This window comes from Notamacropus eugenii, chromosome 2, assembly GCF_028372415.1.
Source record: "Notamacropus eugenii isolate mMacEug1 chromosome 2, mMacEug1.pri_v2, whole genome shotgun sequence".
In the NCBI taxonomy this organism is placed as follows: Eukaryota; Metazoa; Chordata; class Mammalia; order Diprotodontia; family Macropodidae; genus Notamacropus; species Notamacropus eugenii.
This window is the reverse complement of record NC_092873.1, coordinates 467036594-467060722: the sequence shown is the minus strand read 5'-3', so window position 1 is coordinate 467060722 and position 24129 is coordinate 467036594. Positions and strand designations below refer to the sequence as shown.

General features: G+C 38.7%; 2 long non-coding RNA genes across 4 annotated transcripts in view; one reads left to right on the top strand and one right to left on the bottom strand.

The window, feature by feature from the left end:
• LOC140529698 (uncharacterized) overlaps positions 1–24129 on the bottom strand; it is a 102670-nt gene extending 78541 nt beyond the window's left edge. Inside the window, exons 1-3 of one of the 3 annotated variants that reach the window (XR_011975649.1) lie at positions 21470–24129; positions 12452–20299; positions 6661–11307 (exon numbers count right to left, since the gene is read on the bottom strand). This is a non-coding gene — a long non-coding RNA (uncharacterized lncRNA). Of the gene's footprint in view, positions 1–6660; positions 11308–12451 lie in introns of all 3 variants that reach the window. The other 2 variants (XR_011975650.1, XR_011975648.1) reach the window with 2 other exon arrangements.
• LOC140529699 (uncharacterized) lies at positions 1888–10747 on the top strand. The gene is made up of 4 exons (XR_011975651.1): positions 1888–2474; positions 9299–9429; positions 9988–10128; positions 10666–10747. It is a non-coding gene; the product is annotated as an uncharacterized lncRNA (long non-coding RNA).

The following is a 24129-nucleotide window of genomic DNA, read 5'->3' as shown; positions in this document are numbered from 1 at the left end:
GTAGATAGAGCTTTAAGGTTTGGAAAACACTTTACAAATATTTTCTTGTTTTATCCTCATAATAATCCTGGGGAGATAGGTGACATTATTATCTCCATTTTACAGATGGGAAACTGAGTCAGACAAAGACTAAGAGATTTGCCCAAGGTTATATTTGAAGTCAGATCTTGACTCCAGGTCCAGTATTCTAGCCACTGAGCCACCCAGGTTTAATCTAATAGATATTTATTATACATTTTATTAGGTGTAAAGCACTATATTTGGCATTAGTAATAACAAGACAAAACTTGGAACAGTCTCTTCTCAAGAAGCTTAGGGAGATACAACATAAAATACACATATACATGTAAATAAATTACATATATATATCTCAATTATTTTAGGAAAGAGAGAGCAGTAAAAAACAAGGTGATCCAGAAAAGCTTTACATGGGAACTGAACTTTGAAGGAAGCTAGGAACTCTCAATACAATATAACCTTATATTAAGCTCTTTTTTTGTCTGCCATGTGACTAATATTGACTTTACAAGACACTAAGACACCCAGATCTTTTTCTGAGAGAAGCAAGGGGAAAGGGGACAAGTATTTATTAAATGCCTACCATGTGCCAAGTCCCACACTCAATAACCACTTTACAAATATTATCCATTGAGATCTTCATAACAACTCTGCAAGGCGGGTACTCTTATTATCCTCATTTTGCAATTGAGAAAACCAAGGCAGCCAGAATTAAGTGATTTGATCAGGGTCACATAACTAATAGGTATCTGATGTGGGATTTGAACTCAGGTCTTCTCCACTCCAGGCCCAGCCCTCTAGTCACCTCCTTACTATCTAGTCACATCTCCCATTCCATTTCTGTATTGATTTTTTAATCCAAGTCAATCAGTCAAAAAGCATTTATAATATGCCTGTTATGTGCCAGCCATCAGGCTGAGTGCTGGGGATACAAAGAAAGGCAAAAGACAGTCCCTGCCAGTCTAATGTATAAGATTCCATCTATCCCTATTAAATTTCTCCTACATAGATTCTAGAAGCATGGCCTAGCAATCAGGAAGACCAGAGTTCAGATTCTGCCTCTGACGCATAATTGGAATTGGGATGCTGGGCAATTCCTGTAACTTCTCAGTGCTCTAGACAGATCTCAAAGACTCTAAGTTGCAAAGAAAATGCTAAACAGAAGTGATGAAAGAATTTTTCTCACCTGGAAGATCCTATGCCAATGAAACCAAGTCCAGGCCCTATCTCTCCTTAGATTCAGTCAAATTCAAGCTTATTCATTTAAGTTGACCACAATCTTTCGCCTGACTCCACAGTACAACATATGTTAAGTAGCCTTTTCTGTTTAGGATCATTCACTAATTCCACCAGCTTTTGTATATCTACACCTTTGTACAAATCATCAATTAAAATGGCAATCAGCATGAAGTACCCCCAAGGCACTCTACCTAAGTCATCCTTCTGAGGTGACATCAAATCATTCATTTCTACTCTTTGGGTCCAGCCATTTACTGAGTTCCTAAATCTCACTTAACTGTTCAGTCTAACCCACATTCTTAATCTTGTCCTCCAGAAGTGCATGACTCAAGTTCTTTGCTAAAATATGAGTACATTATAGCAGCAGTATTCTCCTGAGCTATCAGTATGATATCTAGCTGACTCTCTTTGGTTAGTAGTTCCTGTATATACAGTATTTATGTTCAAAGCACTGTGCTAAATGCTAGGAATACACATAGAAAACTAAGGAAGTCCTGCTATCTCAAAGAGCTCACATTCTATTTGAGGATACAACACATATGAAAGGTTTCAGTTTCAAGTCAGATGGAGAAGTGCATAGCAGGAAATACATGTTATTACTTCTTCTTTAATGACGTTATTTAATGTCACTGTTCCCAGGCATCTTGGGTTCTGGGTGCTAGGCTGTCTCCTTATCTCATGTGTTTACCAATGAACCCTTCAATAATAGGTCCAGATTTTTATCAAGAATCAGCCAAGCTTACTGACTATAGTTTATGGGATCAATCTCTTCCTTTTTTGACAACTAGTACAAAATTTTTGCTTTCCCATTCTTTGTCAGTCATCAATACTGGTTCAGTAATCATATTTCTCAGTTCTTCAGGTCCCTGGCAGAGATCATAAGTTCAGATTTGGACACATTGAGGTACCAGGAAGACATCTAGGTAGACATGTACTGTAGATCATTTTAGTTGCTGTGTTTCTGCAACATGCTGAATATTAGTCTTCCATCCTTATCTTCTCCAATGAAAGCCCTACCAATTCTTTAAAGCCCACACAAATGCTATTTCCTCCAGAGATGAGTGTCTGGAGTTTAAATGACAACTGATTCAACTCCCTTACTATGGACTGCCTCCTTTAAGAAAATTTGGTTTCTTCTTTGAAGGTACCATCTGGTGTGAAAGTTAGAGGCAAAAGAGGATGGACCTCAGAATACAAACAGAGATGAAGAGATCTCAGTAAGTTATGGTCATGTGAGTGGTGCATGGTTGCACCTGTGGTTCCTTATCCCATTTTAGTAACAAGAGTTTCATTTCCCTTCATGTTGCTCCACTACACTTACCACACCATGTAGTCCTTTTTCTTTTAGAATAACTATCTTGTTCTTTGTCCGTCATTCTCAAAAAGGACCATGACATTAGGGAGGTGATTGATTCCATGACATGCAACTGAATTGGCATTAAGTGAGAGAGGGCTGTGCAAAGTCACCACCTCACTTTCTCCTCCAGAACCATCTAGGTTCAGTGGCCAGATATAGATCAGGACAACTGGAGATGACCCCGGATGCAATGGGAGATCTTGGCCTTTTTAAGCTAGAATATTTCCCAGGTCTCAGTTTGACTGAGGCAATGCTCAATCAGTGATTAAGGCTAGTTAAAAATGAGGCAGAGAATGACCTCTTTTACCTAGTCAAAAAAATAACAACAATCCGGGGTTTCTGGCCAAAACAGAAACAATTGCTATTTATTTTCACTGCAAATAGGGCCCAAACAATGACCAAGAGGGGCTTCCCCATGGGACATACTGTTGGCCAATCAATGAGAGCCAGAGTTATTTGGGTTAAAGGCATGGTCCTCCAGAAAGAAATCCAACTCATAAACCTCAAGATATCTTATGAGGTTTCAGTGATCAAAATTTACATTCCCTTGGGCAGAGCAGTCAAAGGTAAGGGTATGATACCCTATACAGAGAAGGGAAAGAAGAAAGGAAGAAAGAAACAAAGAAAGAAAAGAAAGAAGGAAGGAAGGAAGGAAGGAAGGAAGGAAGGAAGGAAGGAAGGAAGGAAGAAAGGAAGGAAAGAAAGGAGGAAAGGAGGGAGGGAGGGAGGGAAGCAGCTATGTTGCCCAACTGTCCAGTTCTAGTTGTGTCCCCAATGGGGCAGCTCCCACTACTACTCATAGAGGCTACTGTTTGCTCTTCATTCTCAAAGAGGACCATGACATCAGGGAGGTGATGCCATGACTTGCAAGTGAATTGGATTTAAGTGAGGGAAGGCTAAAAACTGTTAATAATAATGAGAGCATTTTGTACAGCTTAAAGCCCTCTATTAATGTTAGTTGATATTATCAATGTCATTAGCTGACATTTAACTAACACTTCAAAATTTGCAAAGCATTTGATATACATTATCTCATTTGATCCTCCTAACAACCCTGGGAGATGAGTACTATAGATATTATTATCCCCATTTATAGATGAAGAAACCTGAGACTCAGGTTATGCTACTTGCACTAGGAAGCATGTTTTTTCCACTGTGTCATATTCCATCATGCTTCTTTTCTTCTCTGAGTAAGGAGCATAAACTTGAGAAGCTCCTTGGAGAAGTAACATACATAGAAAAGGCAGGAAGACTTGAGTTTACACCTTGCCTGATACACAAGTCAACCTCTCAGTGCTAGAGGCAACTCTTACTATAAGTTAGAGACAAGCTGCCAATTTGAATTGGCAGGTAGAATTTTCTCATCTTTATATCAACAAAAGCACAAGTCTAGTCCATATCCCTATGATATATTATCTTCTCTCTGGGTAAACAATGGGAAACCAAAAAATCCAAGAAGAAGAATCTTAAGCCTTGGTGGGCATGGAGAAATTCATCTTAATTGCATTCAGTGAAGGGAGACTGAGGGTTGCTTTCTCAGAACCTTAATTTGCAAAAGAGCTTCACTCCACCTTTGCTGTAATGGTAGCACAGCCCTCCCTCACTCAAAACAAAGTCAAGTGCAAGTGATGTCATCATTTCTCTGATGTCGTGGTCTTCTTTGGAAAGGAAGGACAAACACAAGACCTCTTGGCAAGCTCTACTAGATGCTGCATTACTGTTTGAGCTGCTGTCCCAGAGATCTTTGCGATTGGCTGATACTCTGTGGTGATAATGGTGGTTTCATTTCCTTGAGATAAATAGGGAGCATACTGTCAGATCCTGATGTTCTCATTTTATTCTTGTTGCTGCTTCCCTAGAAAGACTTTCATTTTTTCCAGGTCATTCTTAGCAGAACAGGCAAGGCAGAAATAAATCCTAAAATATGACACGTAAACTTTTAAGAGATCGAAGCAGACTATGAATGTCAGCATTTCTTCAGCACACATTTTAACATCACTTTACCAAGAATCATTTTATCCCAAGTGCAGCCTGTTAGACTTTCTGTTTGACAAATACCAGAAAAAAGCGAGATCTGGTAGGAAAGGGCATGAAAAGGGTGAGAAACAAAGCTACCCTCTCTATGAGCAGAAGGCTTTTACAGCTCAATCCCTGAATGAAAAGGACAAAAATGAGTGGCCCACTGTGAATATCAAAAGAACGTTCCCTTCAGGGAGAGTACAACTTTGGGAAACAGAGCCTGGATCTCATTCAAAGCAAATATGCCTATGGTATTAAAAAGTAACTCCCAGGGTCTAAGCAGTTTTGATGGTTCCATAATGTGAAGGAAAACTCATTACATCATGATAACATATGTAACATACAATATTTTCAAAGTGCTTTACATATATCAACAAATTTGAGGGTTAAAACAACCTTGTAAGGTAGATACTACAGATGTTAATATCACCTTTTCAGAGAAAACTGAGATTCCAAGGGTTTAAGCAATCTGTCCAACATCACGCAGTTTTTAAGCACTGAATTTGAACCCAGACTTTCCTGACTATAGGTCTAATATTCATATCAGCTACATGAGGTTGTCTCTGATACCGAGGGAGAAAGGATTGGAGAGCTCTACAATCTAAGTCTACTATTATAACTGTGTGTTATGATAGTGATTAGCATTTGTAGAGCATTTTAAGATTTGAAAAGCACTTTACACATTTTATCTCTTTGTTCCTCACAACAGCCCTGTGAGGTACATGCTATTATCATTCCCATTTTATAGATGAGAAAACTGAGACTGAGAGGTTGGGTGATTTGACCATAATCACACAACTTTTAAGTCTTAAGAGGCAAGATTTGAGTCTAGGTTTTTCCTAGCTCCAAGTTCAACACACCACACAGCCTTTGATACTGAGGGAAAGAATAGGAATGAGGTAAATCCATAGGCCAAATCAACTGGGCCCTTTCGTTGATGACTAAAGATATGAAACTGGGCAATTTGTTGTTTGCTTGAAGAAGAACACTGGGGACAAAGGGAGCATTTATTTCATTTATTCAACCAGAGGAGAGAAAACATGTTCTTAGCCAGGAGAAAAGTTCTTTTCAGAAGGAAAGAAGGAAGAGGCTGAGTTCTTTCCCTCTGCTAAGTTTGTTATTTTAGCACTTAGCACACTATCTGGCACATAGTAGGGGCTTAATAAATGTTTACTGACTGACTGACTGTTACAGTTTCATTGCTTTTTCATCTCCTGGCTATGCAGACAGATGGGTCTGTAGGTGTTCAAATGGTTAAGCTCAGATGATGATAATGGTGGTGGTGGTGGAGGTGAGGAGAAAAGCTAATACAGTATTCACTTGATAGTATGTCTCATATATTCCCCCTTCTCTTCTGTAGTGCTGTGGTATGATGTGATCTATAACTAGAATATAATGATAAAATATTTTACTTTATTCAAAGGGAACAAGTTAGATACAAGTCAGGTTTGAGAAGTGGAGTAGCATTATATATCAGGAACATATACTTAAGTAAGGGAATCCATGAAAAGGGGGAAGTACAGTGAAGAACATTTTGGTGAGTGTAAATTAAGAATGAAGTAGAAGCAAAGTGCGTTGGCATGAGTGGCAGAATTAGAACCCCATGTCTCCTGGGCCCTACTCCAGTGCTCTTTCCACTATACCATACTGGTCTGGGTTGGTCTTTAAATGTCTTACTTCATTCATCATTCCCATACACTTTCATAGATGGATGCTCTAAATACTGTGCTTTATACATGCTCCCTTTGTCCCCAGTGCTCTTCTTCAAGTAAACAACAAATTGCCCGGTTTCATGTCTTTAGTCATCATTGAAAGGGCCCAGTTGATTTGGACTATGGATTTACCTCATTCCTATTCATTCCTTCAGTATACATTAACTGAACAGAAATTCCAGATTCTCTGCCAGCACGCACAACATAACACAGAGAATGGGTCAAGAAGGGCATAAAGGGAGGAAAATCATTGGATGTGTTCTTTCTTCATAGAGTACTGGCTCTGAAGGCAGATGAGCTGGATTCACAACTTACCTCTTATGTTTAGCTACCCATGTGACCTTGAGCAAATCACCTGCCTTTGTTTTCTCATCTGTAAAACAAGGAGAATTAGATGGCCTCTGGGGTCCTTTGGAGCATTAACGGCATAATCTTCACTCATCCATCCATTAAGGTCATCATATATCCATCCACAATCATAGATATATATGAATTTCTCAGTGCCCCAGTCATGTTCCTTCATCTCTCTACTATGGCCAACATCCTTTCCACTTCTCAAGTCAAAAACTGATGAAGGACTGTGAGGAAATTGTGGACAGCATGACACACCCCACATACCTTTGAAAAATACCAAATTACAACACATTGTCGAAGAAACCACATTTTTGCCTGGACTGTCTTCCATGGGAACTTTGTCTCAGTGACTATTTCTCAGAGTAAATTTTTGAGAGGCACGTGTAAATTGGTGCCTCGTCAGCAACTGCACATGCAAGTGTATTATGAATAAGGCTCAGTATATGGAAGTTACACATTAAAAAAGAATAAAGTACAAATGGCAATGATCCCAATATTTCTATTAAATAACTAAATATAATAACTTGACCCACAAAGCTATTTAACTTGAAAACAGTTGACAACGAAGAATTCTTCTATTTCTTTTTTTCATGAGCTTAAAGGACTCCCAAGAACTGGTTACTATGTTTTCGAATTGAGATTCTTGGAGAGTTTCTTTTCATATCTGCATTTTAGCCAGTTTATTTACATTTTAATCAGAGTAGATTACTTTTAACAAGATTATAGCTCTGGACCTAATCTAAACTCTATGACCTCTTTTAGTTAATGACAGATCATTCCTTCCATCTGTTTTGTTTTTATGCAAAGTTAGTGTTTTTATGCTGATTACATAAATGTTGTTTATTGTCTCAGGCAACTTCTATTAAAAAAGCTCCAGAGAAGACAGGGAAACAATTTTAATAGTAATAATAAATGGGACAGTCAAGTAATTAATAATATAATGAAATTCCTTTCATGGGCATTAAAAAAACATGTATATTCCATTTAAGGAGCCTGGGGATCTGTACTATGATACTTGTATTCATCCCTCTTGCAGATGGATCATTTTAGTCCAGTACACAGCAAGTGGTTTTTCAGGGTCAGTATCATCAAATGAGAATACGGGTGGACTCCTAAACCAGCAATTAGTACCAGCCTTCTTACTATGAAGCAGTAGGAAGAAGTAAGCACCATGTCCCCTACTTCCTCTCCTATTTCAATTTTCCTTTCCTGGGTTTAGAGGCATGGGTGTCCTATCTACTCCCAAGCTGTTAAAACTTGATTCAAGCTAGCTCCAAGCCCCTATTTTCCTGTTAAATAGACCTCCCCCAAAAGATCAAACCACTTTAATATTACATGGCCTCATTTTACAATGATAAGAGGTCATATAGTTAAAATGGAAATGCAAGGTCCCTAACAAGAAATTGGAATAAATGGCAAACACTCTCATATTCATTCCTGACCTCCAGGTTGCAAATTCAATATCTCCATATTCAAGTAAGCAAGCAATTATTAAGCACCTACTATATAATAGTCACTCAACTAAATGCTGGTGATATGACTGCATCCACTGAGAGGATCAGAAAAGACTTCCTGTAGAGAACAGCGTTTCTTAAATGTTTTTTATTGTTTTTCATTGCAGAATATTATTCTTTGCTTTGAGGAATTAGGACACACTTTGTGAGAGTTGGAATCCTTGCACATGCATGTGTGATGGCAAGTGTAAGTTCCACATGATTTGCAGCACATCTAACAGAAACCCATGGTGCCAGGCTGCTCTACTCCCACCCCCTGAGAGTCACTGATGTAGAAGCTAGTGCCTGAGAGGTGTCTTTTGTCCTTCAAAAGATTCTAAGAAGACACAATGAAGAGGGAATGTACTTTCGGTATGGAGGTCAGCCAGTGTAAAGGGCTGCAGGGAGACCATAGAGAGCTGTGTGCAAAAAACAAGACATCCAATTTGACTGGACTGAAGGAAAGGAACTAATGAGGCTAGAAAGATAGGTGGAGGTCGGTTATTTTTGTTTGTCCTGTGTTTTCAAAGAGGACCAATGACGTCATGGATGCTTGCTTGATTTGTACATAATTGGATTTAAGTGAGGCAGAGCTGCACCAAGTTATCAACTCAGTCTCTTCCTGAGTCATCAGACTCCAGTGGTAAGATAAAAGTCATGACAAGTGGTGATGACTTGGGATGGAGTGGATGACCTTGGCATCTTTGATGTCTGATCAAGCTCTAAGCACTCCATAGCGCTTGCTTCAGCTGCCTTCACGGTCATTGAAACAAACTCTTCTCATCTGCCCGTTCCTTGGGGGAAGTCTTCACAGGCTTGGGGTAGATGCATCCCTAACTCACCAATGGGTGTGAGACATCTCGCTTCTCCTCAAGCTGGTTTTACCCATCTGCTGAGATGTGTGGCTGCTGTACATTCTACAGCTTCTTGGATCCCTCTTGGAGGTGAGAGTTGGGTGAATCAGATAGACACAAAAGGTATATGAGCAGCCCTGAAAAGGACTCAGCAAGCCCTCATACTGGAGGTTCTAGGCCTCCTGAACACCTTACATACCCCAGTCAGGTTATAAAGGGCTTTTTGTGAACATATGTTCTGTTGTTTTTCAGTCACATCCAATTCCCTGTGAGCCTCTGGGGTGTTCCTGGTAAAGATGCTGTAGTGGCTTGCCATTTCCCTCTCCAGCTTATTTTACAGATGAGGAAACTGAGGCAAACAAGGTTAAATGACTTGCACAGAGGTGAGATTTGAACTCAGGTCCTCCTAACTACAGGGCCAGCATTCTATCTACTGAGTCATCTATCTGCTCCTTATGAACATGTAGACAATCATAAACTTTTCACATCCATCTTCAGGGGTTCTAGCTTGATTTTTTTGCTTCTCCAACCTTCTATAATAAAGTTTTTTGATTGATGTTAAATTGTTTATTTTGTCCTTTGTGTTATTTTGACTCCTGGGATCCCTTAATCTTTTAACTTTTGCTTTTAATTGCTTATTTTGGGAATCTAAAATTTCTGACATGATTTTGGTTTCCATATTCTTTGCTGAAAATTTTTTTTTGCCTTTAATTTGGCAGGATGATTTTAAAATTTTGTACCTTGTATAACAGCTAGATACCATTATAATCTTTGTTACAATAATTGTTATAATCAGATTTTCGATGGCTTTCTCAAATTGCTTCTGCCAGGGTGGTTTTTAACACTGATAATAGATTGGTCTTTGAGGGAGTTATTATTATGAGCATTGTAGGTGGTGGTAGACTGCTTGTCTGGTTTTCGCCTGCCCCTTTATTACCTAGATTACTCATCTGGATTCATAACCATCTGCCTTGCGTATCAGTTTCTGTGGACTAGATTTTCCAAGATTTCTTACTTACCCAAAACTTCACCTCTTTCCTGGACCTGAACCGTAATTAGGATATTTTGCATCTGAGGCAAAGGTAAGAAGTATCCCTGGGGAGTGGGTTTTGAGGGGGAGAAAAGACCCTTTAAACAGTACTGTTAGTACCACCTAAATTTCAGCATATCTTAGTTCTAGCTCTGGCCCGACCTTTGCTCTTACCTATGGGACCTGCCTGATAACTGCTGGGAACTGCCCAGTGGTCTTCAAGTAAACAGCTCTACCTTAACCAATAATTCCAGACAATTTCTAGGCTCAGCCTATTCCTCTACTTGACCTTACCTAGTACTTGTTACAACTTTGCCTTTTTACTGCTGGTCCCAACTTCCCAACATCATCTCCTGGTTCTATTTCTACCTTGACATAGACACATATAAATTGTGCGCCTACAAAAGGTTGACCACTGCAAACAATCCTCTGGGTGCCCCATCCTTCTCTTCTCTAGAAAAGATCTGGGACTAAAGTGATACATCTCCACTGGGAATGGAAAATTTCTGGAAGGGATATTGTAGAGAACAGTGAGAAGCTATTTTCTATTTCTACTGATGACTCAATAAAAGAAGGGTTTCAATTGCAGCAAATGTGATTAAGATGAGATATATGGAAGAAGATCCTACAATGAAAGCTAGAAGACACTTCACCCGTTATCAACAGAGACTGTGGAATCTTAGGGATTTTTCAGACTAGAATAGAATGTGGTCTGCCTGGAATAAGTCTAAATGAAACCCTGCCTGGAAACCATGGAATGGAAAATCTAAGAAACTACCTTCTGTTTTCCTCTTATCTTCTTTTATCATTTAATTTTCCAATTAGGGTGCATTTACTTTTTCTTTCTCCCACCCTTTCCCAACTTAAAAGAATAATAAAAACAAAAAATGAAACTTTTATAACATAGGAATAGTCAAGCAAAATAAATTCTTTTATTGGTTGTGTCTAAAAATGTCTGTCTCATTCTGCTGTATTCTGTCTTTTTTACTAGGCTGTATTTTGTAAGCTGGAAAAGGGAAAAAGGATGAAGTAATATACCCAAGGGACCTTTATCAAGGTCAGTGTACCTTCACAAAGCAACCTGTGCAAATAAGACAGGAGTCAAACTGTTCCTCTCTCCTTCCTCATCCTGATTCCTCACAGGAATGCAGTAAAGTTCAGGTGCCTTCATTGGCCATTAGTTGAATATACTCTAACGTTGCCAACTCTGGTGCAAGCTGCAAACATAGTGCTGGAATTTTTAAATAAAAGATGGATTAAAGAAGAGGCAAAGCTGACCGTCCCATGAGTTATACCTCCCCAAATCATGTCTCATTTTCTGTACTTCTATCACACTTAACCTTATAGAACCCACATTAGTCTGAGAAATATGAAGAGTAAGTGAAAAATATTTTTTGGTCTGAAGTGGGCAAGTGGTCTGCAGGTTGTATGCTGTGCAGGCTTGTTTTACATCCTCCACATTTTTTGTAGGCCATCCAAAATTCTTTGGCCAGCTGTATGTTGTGCAGGTCTGGTCTAGAACTTCAGGGGACTCCAGGGTCAAGACAGGTGATGTTGGCTCATATATATAAGAGTAATTTGAAACTAATTTTGCTGAGAATTTTGGATATATCCCTTTGATACTAGGTGCTGGGTGAAGGCCATAGAAAAGGAAAGTCACTGCTAGATTCCTTGTACTTTGTGAACAATATATTGTAGAATTTTGGTACTTAATTCCCTCTGCTATCTGCTTCTGTTTTATGATGAGTTAGTTCATCCCATTCACATTCACAGTTATAATTACTAGCTCTATTTCCCTATATCTTATTCCTCCCCTGTTTCTCTCTCTCTCTCTCCCTCCCTCCCTCTCTCTCTCTCTCTCTCTCTCTCTCTCTCTCTCTCTCTCTCTCCTTTCATCCTGTCCCTCCTCAAATGTGTTTTGCTTCTGACCACCACCTCCCCCAATCCACCCTCCCTTCTATCAGCTTCCCCTTCTCCTATCCACCTCCCCTCCTACTTCTTGAGGGTAACAGATTTCTATACCCAACTGAATGTGTATGTTATTCCCTCTTTCACCTAACTCTGATGAGAATAAGGTTCAAACTCTTTCATACCTCTTTTATGTGAGATAATTTACCCTATTCTACCTCCCTCTTCCCCCTTCTCCCAATGCATCCATCTTTCTCACTCCTTAGTTTTATTTTGATTTGAGTTTGGGTTTTTTGGATGTCATACCATCATAGTCAACTCACTCCCATGCCCTGTCTCTATGTGTATTCCATCTAACTTTCCTAATAATTATAAAATTATTAGAAGTTATAAATATCATCTTCCCATGTAAGAATGTAAACAGTGTAACCTTATTAAATTCCTTATGATTTCTCTTTCCTGTTTACCTTTTTATGTTGCTCTTGAGTCTTGTATTTGAAAAACAGATTTTCTGTTCAGTTCTAGTCTTTTCATCAGGAATGCTTGAAAATCCTCTATTTTATTAAATTTCCTGAAAATGGTAAGCAGGTAGGAAGTGACCCCGGAGAGAGTACTATCACAAAAAACGAAGAGGAGATAAATTGTCTGGGAAGAGATAATGGTCAAAGGTAAAGGAGAGGTCACAAAGACTTTGGGGGCAACTCATAGGTAGCAAAATCTTTGGGAGATCATGAGTGTCCCTCATGATATACAGCCCTCTGTGAATTTCAGAGTACTCCCTATCTTAGTCACCCTATTATGGACGATCTCTACTCAATAATTTCCTTCACGGTTGGTATCCAGAGTGGGCAATAAGGTCTCAGGTGTGGTCTAGTCTGTTAAGACTCCAGAGAGACTCTTATTTTTCTTGATCTGAACCTTGTCCTTAATAGGCCTCAGAGATTATTTAGTCCTGCTCCCTACTTTGCACATGAGGAAATTGAGGCCCAGGGTGAGTAAGTGACTTGCCCAAGGTCATACCGGTAGTAGAAAGATTCCATTGGAAAGGGAAACTAGGACAATTTTCATGACTTCTCTTTAGTGAATTCATACTATCTCTTAGTAATCTCTTTTATTCTAAGTGCTAACAAATCACCTATTTCCATTTTAGAATTTTGCACGAGGATGTATGACAACTCACTCCACTGTATCTGGTAACTAACTCATTCTCACCTTTTTAAAAAAAATTTTATTTTCATCTTCTGTTTTTTACATCATCATAGTTTACCCCAGGATCCTTCTCCTTCCCCATCCCAGAGATCCATCCCATATAACAAATAGCATTTTTAAAAACAAAATAAAAAGAGGAAAAAATCAGCATAAAAATAAGTATATTGAAAAACTCTAAAAATATGTACAGTGTAGAGTACCTATGGACCCCCCCCCCTCCACAAAGTGATGGATGGAGAATGTTTTCTCATATCTTTTCATTCACATCGTACTTGATCTCAATAATTTTCACATTTGTTTGTGTGTGTGTGACTTTTTTTGGTTTATGTTATTATACTTATTGTATATAGTACTGGGCCTGGAGTCAGTTCAAATTGAGTTCAGATCTGGCTTTAGACACCAGCTTGCTGTGTGACCCTGGGCAAGTCATTTACCTCTTGCCTTAATCCACTAGAGAAGGAAATGACAAACAATATCTGGTCACTGGACCCAGATGGCTCAGGAGGAGAAAGTGAGGTTTGTGACCTTGCGCAGCTCTTGCTCACTCAAAACAAAGTCAAATGCAAGCCATGTCATCGTTTCTCTGATGCTATGGTCTTCTTCAAAAATGAAGGACGGACTCAGAATCCACTAGAGAAGGAAATGACAAACAAGTCCAGTATCACTGCCAAGAAAGCTCCCTGGACAGCACTGGCATACTAGAATCTATGCAGTCACAGACAGTCGGATATGACTAAATATGAATAGAAATATTGTTTAAATAAATAAATATGAATATGAACAACAATTTGTTGTGTATATTTTTTTCTTAGTTCTGCTTCTTTCACTTTGCATCAGTTCATGTAGATCTTTCCATATTTCTTCATACTCATTCCATTTATCATTTCTTACATAATGGTAAACTTCCTTTACATTTGTGTACCACAGCTTGTTTAGATGTTCCTGACTGATAATTGTTGTTGCATTATCTACATCTTTCAGTCAATTGAAAAATGACAAAGATATGGTCCATTGCAGAATTATCTCTTGAGAAAGAATGTCTGTTCGCTATTAATACTCTCATCTAGGGTGCCCTTGATACATGGATGATGAGTGATGAGTGACACAAAAATTTTATATGGATGGAAAAGTAGGTATCTAGATCAATAGTTGTTGATGTCCTCTCAATCACTATTTTCCATGCCTTTGTTATCTTTCCAGTCTCCAAACACCTCATAAATCAATTCCTCAGCATCCTCATGATTATGTCACTTTCCAACATAGATCTCCTCAATATACACCTGGTTCATTCCCATGAAATTTCCCCTCTCTGTTCTCTTTACCACCATTTTATACCACCATAGATACCTCTGGAGCTGTGATGTGAAAATTCAAATATGATGGCTCTCCTGACCATGATGGTGACAGATATTTGTTATAAAAATCATTGCAATTCTTTTTCATTTTTAATTGTCCTTTCATTTTCACTCTTAAATGCCTTTGAGATGATTTTATTCATTTTGTTCTCTTGTCAAGCTGTTTTGTTTTGTTTTAGTTCAGTTTTATGATTTCCCTGATAAGGGAAACTTCCAGTGGGGAAATTCTCTATTAATGCAGATCACTAATGTCCCTTCAATTTACAGCCTTAGAGAGTTGTCTAGGAAACTGAGAGATTAAGGGACTTGCCCCAAGTCACATAGCCAGTTTGTTTCAGAGACAGGACTTGACGCCAAATATTCCTTACTCTGTGATTTCTCTTTCTGGCAAATGGCCTTGCCCTGTACTTTCTGTAAACTGATCTTACCTTCTGCTACTTTATGAGACAATACTGCTCATCAGTATCCATTACCCTTTTTGGGAAGATTTTACAAATAAGTTTATATTCTAAAATGGCCTTGCCTTTGGTCATCATGTCTCCCTGCTTGGCAAATAAGTCAAGTGTTTGATGGCTAAGGCAATTCCTAATTTGGTTTCTTGGTCTCTTTGTTATGATAATTGGTTTACATCAGCTAAACTCTTGTATACAATCATCACAATGGGTTTCATTTCTGCTATTACCCATTTATAATTTATAATTACTCTTTTAATTAGCTCAGGATTGAGTCAGTTTGATTGTATGCCATAGCTTTTTCTCATTCTTCTTAACTTTTAGCCTGTTCTGCTCTGTGCTTTGATGAATCAGTGGATTGAATACACACAGACAATTGATTTAGCAATGACTTCCGCATTAATAATGAACTTTTTCCTGACCATTAAGTTATAATCAATTTTATCTTTTGTGATATTATTTGGTATTTGCCATGTCCAGAGCCTGCCAGTTCTTTTCTCCAAGTATTCATGATGTGAAATCATGAGATTTCTGTATGGTTTATGAATCTTTGCTCTTTCCTTCTTCCTGACTCATGCTTTCCAAAATACCTCTCACAATTCTCACCCATTCCCACCTTTGCATTGAGTTACATCTCAAGAAACAATTTTTTGAAGTGGCTGAAGTAGTCATTGAAATTAGGAAAACAAAAAACAATATATTATTATAGCATATTATTTGTAACATTTCTAGACAGGCTACTTAATGTGGTTCAGCAAAAAGAACATTGCATTTGGAAATGAATGTGGGTTCAAATCCCAGCTCTGTCTCTTACTATCTGTGTGACCTCAGGCATGTCACTTACTTTCCCTGGGACTCAGTATCCACATCTGTAAAAACAGAGAATTCAGTTAGATGACCTTGAAGGTCCCTTCTACTTCTAAACCTATGATTTTATAATCCTATTAAATTCCATTCTTACAGTACAGAATTAATTTCTCAGGATCTAAGTTTCAGACTACAGATATGCTTTGGTTTTCAAAACAGATGCATATGTATGTTTGTAAAAGTATAAATGGAATCTGTGTAAATTGAATCTCCTTGATTTAAAATTTATGTCAGGGACATTTTGATTGATTTTCAATTGGAATTGGCTCTTGACTCTTTAGCTTGGAACTTCTCAGTTTCTTCTCCATCTGCTCTCCCAGTTCTACCTCCATTCCCATTATTAATGATTTAGAAAGCTGTCTTAAAATAAGAGAGGAGTTCCCTGTTTAAGACATTTTACAGGTAAATCTTTTTGTAAGTTGGATATCTCTGCCTTCCCTAAGTTCCCAGCCACCAGCTCCCAGGAGCCCTGAATTTATCTGGTTTGGTTATTTCTGATTTTTGTATATCTGGTGTTCAAGTTTGCAAGCAGCTTAAGAAGCTTGAATATTTTTCCTCCTTTTTATGAATCATTCTTCCCCAGGATAGGCTGGTGGGTTAAGGTTAGATTATTCCAGGGAAAGCAGATTGTTTAAAACAAAATAAAACATATTGTATATCTGCTGCCCATAAGGAACTCTGATCTAAGAGAAAGCTGCATATTCAGCTCCCTCCACCATCATTAGATGAATAGCCATCATTAGGGAGAATGACAGCCTGGAGTAATGGGCCAGCTAACTAATGCATCCGAAATGAGAAACCAGAGGTTTGAATCCTGACTGTGTGAGCTTGGGCAAGCTAATTAGCCATTCTGGGCCTCAAATCGAGCTTCCATAAATTGATCAGATTATCTCTAGAGTCTCTTCTATCTTGCAATCCTATAATTACTAGATTGGAAATCAGAATTCCTGGGTGCTAGATTTAGTCTGGCAGTGTTGACTTTCAATAAGTCACTTCATTTGTGTGGGTCTCAGTTTACTAAGAAACAGATAAAGAAGCTTGATAAGAAAATCTCTAATGTTCCTTCCAGACATGTTCCTTCTTTTCTATCTTTAAAAATGAAATTTCTACATTGAACTTCTTTTAAGAGGAAGAGGGTTGGTAAATAACACTTCAACCTGATAAGGCTCTTTTCTAGTATGATGCATCTCTTATGTAACCTGGAAACAGAAAGTATTTCATGACCCTCTTGAAGAAGGCTGGCAGACACAATTCCTGAGAGTATTCTTCAAACAAACAGATCCTTCCTTGATAGCCTGATCTGCTCACAAAGTGGAGCAGAGGAAAGTAGGAAGACCGTAGAGACTTCCAATGAGTTGGAAGTATGGATCTCACACTGAAGTCAGGTCTGTTAAGTTTAGAATTCTGAACTTTGATTGTATGTACCTCCCCACAAAAAAATCTTTTAAAAGATCTATCCAGTAGTTCAAGGTACCCATGGGGAGAGGTAAAGTGGGGAAAGAGACATTTTTGCTTTCTATTTTACAAAGCTCAATCCCTACAACAATACTATAAAGTTGGCAGATTACAGATGAAGATACTATGGCAGAGACAGGTTAAGTGACTTGTTTACAATCTATCAACAGTATGAAGTATTTCTTAAAGTGGCTGTTATGTGCCAAGCACAGGGCTAGACCTTAGGGAAAGAAAGAAGTTTCGATTCTTTCTCAAAGAGCTAGAAAGACTACATCTGGGATCTTGAGTACTCCAAGGACTTTGTGGAATGTTTTTCTTTCTTTTTGCCATTCGCTCAAGCTCTAACTGGCTTCTCCCATTGTTAGAGATCTATATGTAGTACAACAGTATTTAACTATCTAACATGGATTGTTTTGATTTTTGTTTTTTATAAAGGGACATTTGTTTCAAATATATAACAACAGCAAACAGACAAACAACCTCCCTTCACCCAAAACCAGAAGGCACACTCTGTTCTATGCCACTTTGGTCTCTGGAGGATTAGACTCAAAATTTAGCTCAGTTCCTACAAAGCAGTGGTCTCATCAAGTTTATGTATATATGTGACATGACTGCCAAATGAGCCGGAATCTCTTTTATTGCTAGGCTAGGATCCTGAAGATCACCCCTAAATGTCGCTCCTTGCTCCTTGGGGCATTGATACTGTAATGGTTGAGCAACCCAACTTATACTCTGACTCCTAGACTCCTCTGGTTTTTCAAAACACTCCAGCTTGGCATGGTCCCTCACAAAACTCCTTAAGTTAAGGAGTCACCAAGTGAAGCCAAAAGAGAATGCCCCAAGAAGAATTTGCTGAGGTTGACAGTTTTCTGAATGCCTCCATAACCAATCAAAGAGCCTCTTCTTCCACACATGGTTAGCTGATGGGAACCAATTACAGAATGTCTATGAATGCTCCACAATCTCTTTAAGACACTTCCTTAAATATATTTATGATTCTCCTGATAGCAAGCTTCCCAGGTTCTCCATGTAGAGAGATGCTGTCCAAGAAATTCCATCATGACAAACGTCCATTACAAAGACAAAAATGAAACATTCCTGCCCTCAAGGAGCTTATATTCTATAGGAAGAGACAACAGCTAATAAGGATAATTAGTACATACCAAAAATGACAGTGGAATTCAGGCATCCTAAATTGGAATCTAATACTCTATCCACTATGCCATACTAAGGCTAGTCCGGATAATTCAGGAAAAAATTTCCTTTCTGACTGATGAATACTCATAGCCTACTAAATCCCAAAATACAAAAATTAATTATGAAATTCTCTTTACTTTGGTTTTTTCATCACAGGCTGTTGGATTTTTCACTTAGAGAAAATACATGTCTCCTCTCTATTTCTAATTTGTCAATACTGATCTAGAACCAGATGCCCAACATATTCATAGGATGAAAATTATAGTATATTACAAAATCACTATGGCTCACAAGACAATCATTAACATTTTTTTCTCCACTGTGACCAAGTGGTATGTAACCAGGGGTTCCACTCAACTCTGCGACCTTAGGACTTATAAGGCACTGGGGATAATCCTAATTGTACAAAAGTAATCTAAGCCCCTATTCCAATACATACTTTGTATTCATAGACTGTCTAGGAGTTACAAATCAAATATCAAAGTATTTAGTTAAAACAGAAAAGGAAGATAATTCATAGGAAAATAAATTAGCAACATAATCATTTATAACAAAGCCACCCTAGTCACAAAATAGGTTCTGTCTCCTATAAGATCACACATTGGGGGAAAGTTGCCAATTCTAAGAGAAGTGAGGAAACTCACACAATACAACTTGGGTTCCTGTATCAGGATTAAGATTTACCATTGCTTTTTAGATTCAAGTATTTACTCTGGCTCCAATATAAGCATGCTTCCTTTGCATAAAGTTGTTCTCATGGCTTTTTCTTCTCCATAGCCTCTGTAGCCTGAACTCATCAAGCATATGTTACAACCCCAGCATCTCCTTCCACAAATTGTATCCCACAGTATTAGCCTATTTCATTTCTCCACAAACTTCAGCTAACTCTCCACTAAAAATGCTGTGTTCGCAACAATGTGTTGATAAATGTTTAACCACTGTCTTTCTTGGGGGGGGGCAGGAATATGCAACCACTTTTAAGTATAATCTTCATTTTCTCCATCATGTACTTTTAAGTGTTTTATTTTTTTTCCCAATCATATGTCAAGATAATTTTTAACATTCTTTTTTACATAACTTTGAGTTCCAAATTTTTCTCCCTCCCTCATTCCCTTCTCCTCTCTTCTCTCCCCTCTTCCTAAAATGGTTGACAATTTGATATTTACCATTGTTTATAGATAGGTAATTATGTAAAACATATTTCCATATTAGTCACAGTTGTGAAAGAAGAAACAGATCAAAAGAAAAAAAACACTCAAAAAATAAAGTAAGTAAAAAAAGTATGTTTCAATCAGCCTTGTAAATCCCAAAGCTCTATGTGGATATGGATAGCATTTTCCATGATGAGCCCTTTGTGCTTGTGTTGGGTCATTGTGTTGCTGAGAAAAGTGAAGTCATTCACATTTGGTCATCAGACAATGTTGTTGATACTGTGTACAGTGTTTTTCTGGTTCTACTCATTTGACTTGGCATTACTTCATACAAGTTTTTTCAGGTTTTTCTGAAGTCTGCCTGGTCATCATTTCTTCTTGCACAACAGTATTCCATTATATTCATATGCATTATATTCATATATATTCAGCCATTCCTTAATTAATGAGCATTCCCTCAATTTCCAATATTTTGCCACCATGAAAGGACTGCTACAAATATTTTGGTATATGTAGATCCTTTTCCCTTTTTTATGATCTTTTAAATACAGACCTAGTAGTGGTATTTCTGGATCAAAGAGTATGTGCAGTTTAGTTGTCCTTTGGGTGTCTCCATCATGTTCTTAAGGCTAGACAATCAATAAAAATAATAAATCAGTCCTTGATTTATCATATTTGCCAAATATAATTTCTGAGCTACAAATGTTCACACTAAAAATTTAATGATCTCCTCAAATACCTCTAGCACAACCCTACATGTTACCACCTTTATACTTCCTTTCTTTTTTCAACCAAGTAATACCTGCTGATATATCTTTGCATTTAGGCACAAGTATAAAAGAGTTCAGGTGTTCTGCAGTTTCCTCATTAAATGGTAGGTCACTGGCCTTGGCCATAATGGGCAAGAAGGTCCACAGGGCCAACAAAGGTCAGCTATTATGAGTAATGACTGATGTGTCCTTGTGACAAAGAACCAAAAGAGAAAAAACTCATTCTCAGGAGACTAAGTAAGAGTAAAGCGTCTCTTGGGGCAGTTAGGTGGTACAGTGGATAGAGAACTAGCTCTGGAGTTAGGAGGATCTGAGTTCAAATCCAGCCTCAGACACTCGATACTTAAGAGCTGTGTGACCCTGGGCAAGTCACTTAATCCCAGTAGCCTTGGCAAAAAGCCTCTTAAATAGTCATTCTCCAAGCTTCACCAGGTGGCTTTCCATAATCTTTTAGTATAATGACAGAACATTAATAAGTGGTTAAAAAGTAATCTGGTTAATCAAGTATGGCCAATTCCATGATAATAGTGGTGCTCTTTGTTGTTCAATCCTCAAGTTGTCTGTGACTTTTTGTGACCTTGTGGCCCATAGCACTACTATTGTCTGTGGGGTTTTCTTTGCAAAGATACAAGAGTATTTGTCTTTTTTTTCTCCAGTGGGTTAAGGCAAACAGAGGTTAAATGATCTGCCCAGGGTCATATAGTTAGTAAGTGTCTGAAACTGGATTTGAACTTCCTGATTCCAAGCCTTCCTGACTCCAGACTTGGCACCCTATCCACTGAGCCACCTAGCTGCCTTTGTTGGTGCTCTAGTGAGACCTAAATCAAATTAAATTTTTTTAATAAAAGAAACTAAGTAACATCAGGCTCTTCTGTGCTGCTACAGATCTTGTTTGACTTCAAACTGTCAGCTAAATCTAGGTTGCTATTCCATTGGTGACAACATTAAAAAATGCCAGGGGGCAGAGCCAAGGTGGCAGAGTAGAAAGACACACATATGCAGGCTCTCCCCACACAGCTCATAAAATACCTGTAGAGAGGGACTCTCAACAAATTCTGGAACAGCAGAAGTGGAGAACAACAGAGTGGAGGAGATATCCAGCCCAGGGTGATCTGAAAGACCCACGGGAAACGTTGGTTGCACCAGACTCGGAGCCCAGCTCAGCCTTGGCCGTGAGGTAGTTCAGGAAAAGCCCTAGGGGTGGAATCTCCAGTTACAGAATCCCCAGTAGCAGTGTTTCCCAGATCCCTCAACCCACAGGCACCAAAGGTCAGTGATGGGGATTTTTCAGCTGGCCAGAAAGGGAGAAGGGCCTTCCCATAGCTCTGGCCTCAGGCAGCAGCCACAGAGGCTGCACAGCAGCCCATACAGACTGCTCCATTGTTGGAGCGTAAAAACCCCTGGGGGCACTGAAGAGCTGAGTCTTACCTCGGCCGTGTGTGGAGGCCATGGGTGAGCTGGTCTTTGTCTCACACTGAATGGCACCCCTGTCCATCCAGCTTATCTGAAAATCAGCCCCCAGTGCTAACTTGGCAGAACTGGAGGCCAGGTGGCTGTGGAGAGGTAACTGCTAAGATTTGTGCTAAGGGCACAAAAATCCCTCTCTGCATCCAGACCAGTACACGCTTGATTGTGCCACCTTGGAGGAACTGAGATCTCACAGATTCCCAGAGTATACCCTACTCTTCACAAAGGACCCAAAAGTCAAGTAACTGGTTGGGAAAATGTCCAAACAAGGGGAAAAAAATAAGACTATAGAAGGTTACTTTCTTGGTAAACAGATATCTTCTTCCATCCTTTCTGATGAGGAAGAACAATGGTTACCATCAAGGAAAGACATACAAGTCAAGGATTCTGTATCCCAAACATCCAAAATAAATATTCAATGGTCTCAGGTCATGGAAGAGCTCAAAAAGGATTTTAAAAATCAAGTGAGAGAGGTGGAGGAAAAATTGGGAAGAGAAATGACAGAGATGCAAGAAAAGCATGAAAAGTGGGTCAACACCTTGCTAAAGTAGACCCAAAAAATGATGAAGAAAATGACACCTTTAAAAATAGGCTAACTCAATTGGCAAAAGAGGTTCAAAAAACCAATGAGGAGAAGAATGCTTTCAAAAGCAGAATTAGCCAAATGGAAAAGGAGGTTCAAAAGCTCACTGAAGAAAATAGTTCTTTCAAAATTAGAATGGAACAGATGGAGGCTAATGGCTTTATGAGAAACCAAGAAATCACAGAACAAAGCCAGAAGAATGGAAAAATGGAAGATAATGTGAAATATCTCATTGGAAAAACAACTGACCTGGAAAATAGATCCAGGAGAGACAGTTTAAAAATTATGGGACTACCTGAAAGCCATGATCAAAAAAAGAGCCTAGACATCATCTTTCATGAAATTATCAAGGAAAACTGCCCTGATATTCTAGAACCAGGGGGCAAAATAAATATTGAAATAATCCACTGATCACCTCCTGAAAGAGATCCAAAAAGAGAAACTCCTAGGAACACTGTGGCCAAATTCCAGAGTTCCCTGGTCAAAATATTGCAAGCAGCTAGAAAGAAACAATTCAAGTATTGTGGAAATACAATCAGGATAACACAAGATCTAGCAGCTTCTACAATAAGGGACTGAAGGGTGTGGAATATGATATTCCAGAAGTCAAAGGAACTAGGACTAAAACTAAGAATCACCTACTCAGCAAAACTGAGTATAATACTTCAGAGGAAAAAATAGTCTTTCAATGAAATTGAGGACTTTCAAGCATTCTTGATGAAAAGACCAGAGCTGAAAAGAAAATTTGACTTTCAAACACAAGAATCAAGAGAAGCATGAAAAGGTAAACAGCAAAGAGAAGTCATAAGGGATTTACACACACACACACACACACACACACACACACAGAGAGAGAGACAGAGAGCACAAGGTGGATTGAATAGGATGGGATCATATCTTAAAATAATGAAATTAAGCAGTGAGAGAGAAATATATTGGGAGGAGAAAGGGAGAAATGGAATGGGGCAAATTATCTCTCATAAAAGAGGCAAGTAAAAGACTTTTCAGTGGAGGGAAAAAGGGGAGAGGTGAGAGAAAAAACATGAAGCTTGCTCTCATCATATTTAACAAAAGGAAGGAATAAAATGCACACTCATTTTGGTATGAAAACCTATCTTACAATACAGGATACTGGGGGAGAAGGGGATAAGCAGGGTGGGGGAGGATAATGGAAGGGAGGGCAGTGGGAAGAGGGAGCACTCTTGGGGAGGGATAGGATCAAAAGAGAGAATAGAAGAAATGGGGGGCAGGATGGGATGGAGGGAAATATAGTTAGTCTTACACGACATGACTATTATGGAAGTCATTTGCAAAACTACATAGATATGGCCTATATTGAATTGCTTGCCTTTCCAAAGGGAATGGTTGGGGAGGGAGGGATGAAGAGAAGCTGGAACTCAAAGTTTTAGGAACAACTGTTGAGTATTGCCCTTGCAACTAGGAAATAAGAAATACAGGTAATGGGGTATAGAAATTTATCTTGCAAAAGAGAAGATGGGGGTAAGGGAAGGGAGGGATGTTAGAAGGGAGGACAGGTTGGTGATAGAGGTAATTAGAATGCTCAGCGTTGTGGGGTGGGGGAAGGGGAGAATTGGGGAGAAAATTTGGAACCCAAAATTTTGTGGAAATGAATGTTGAA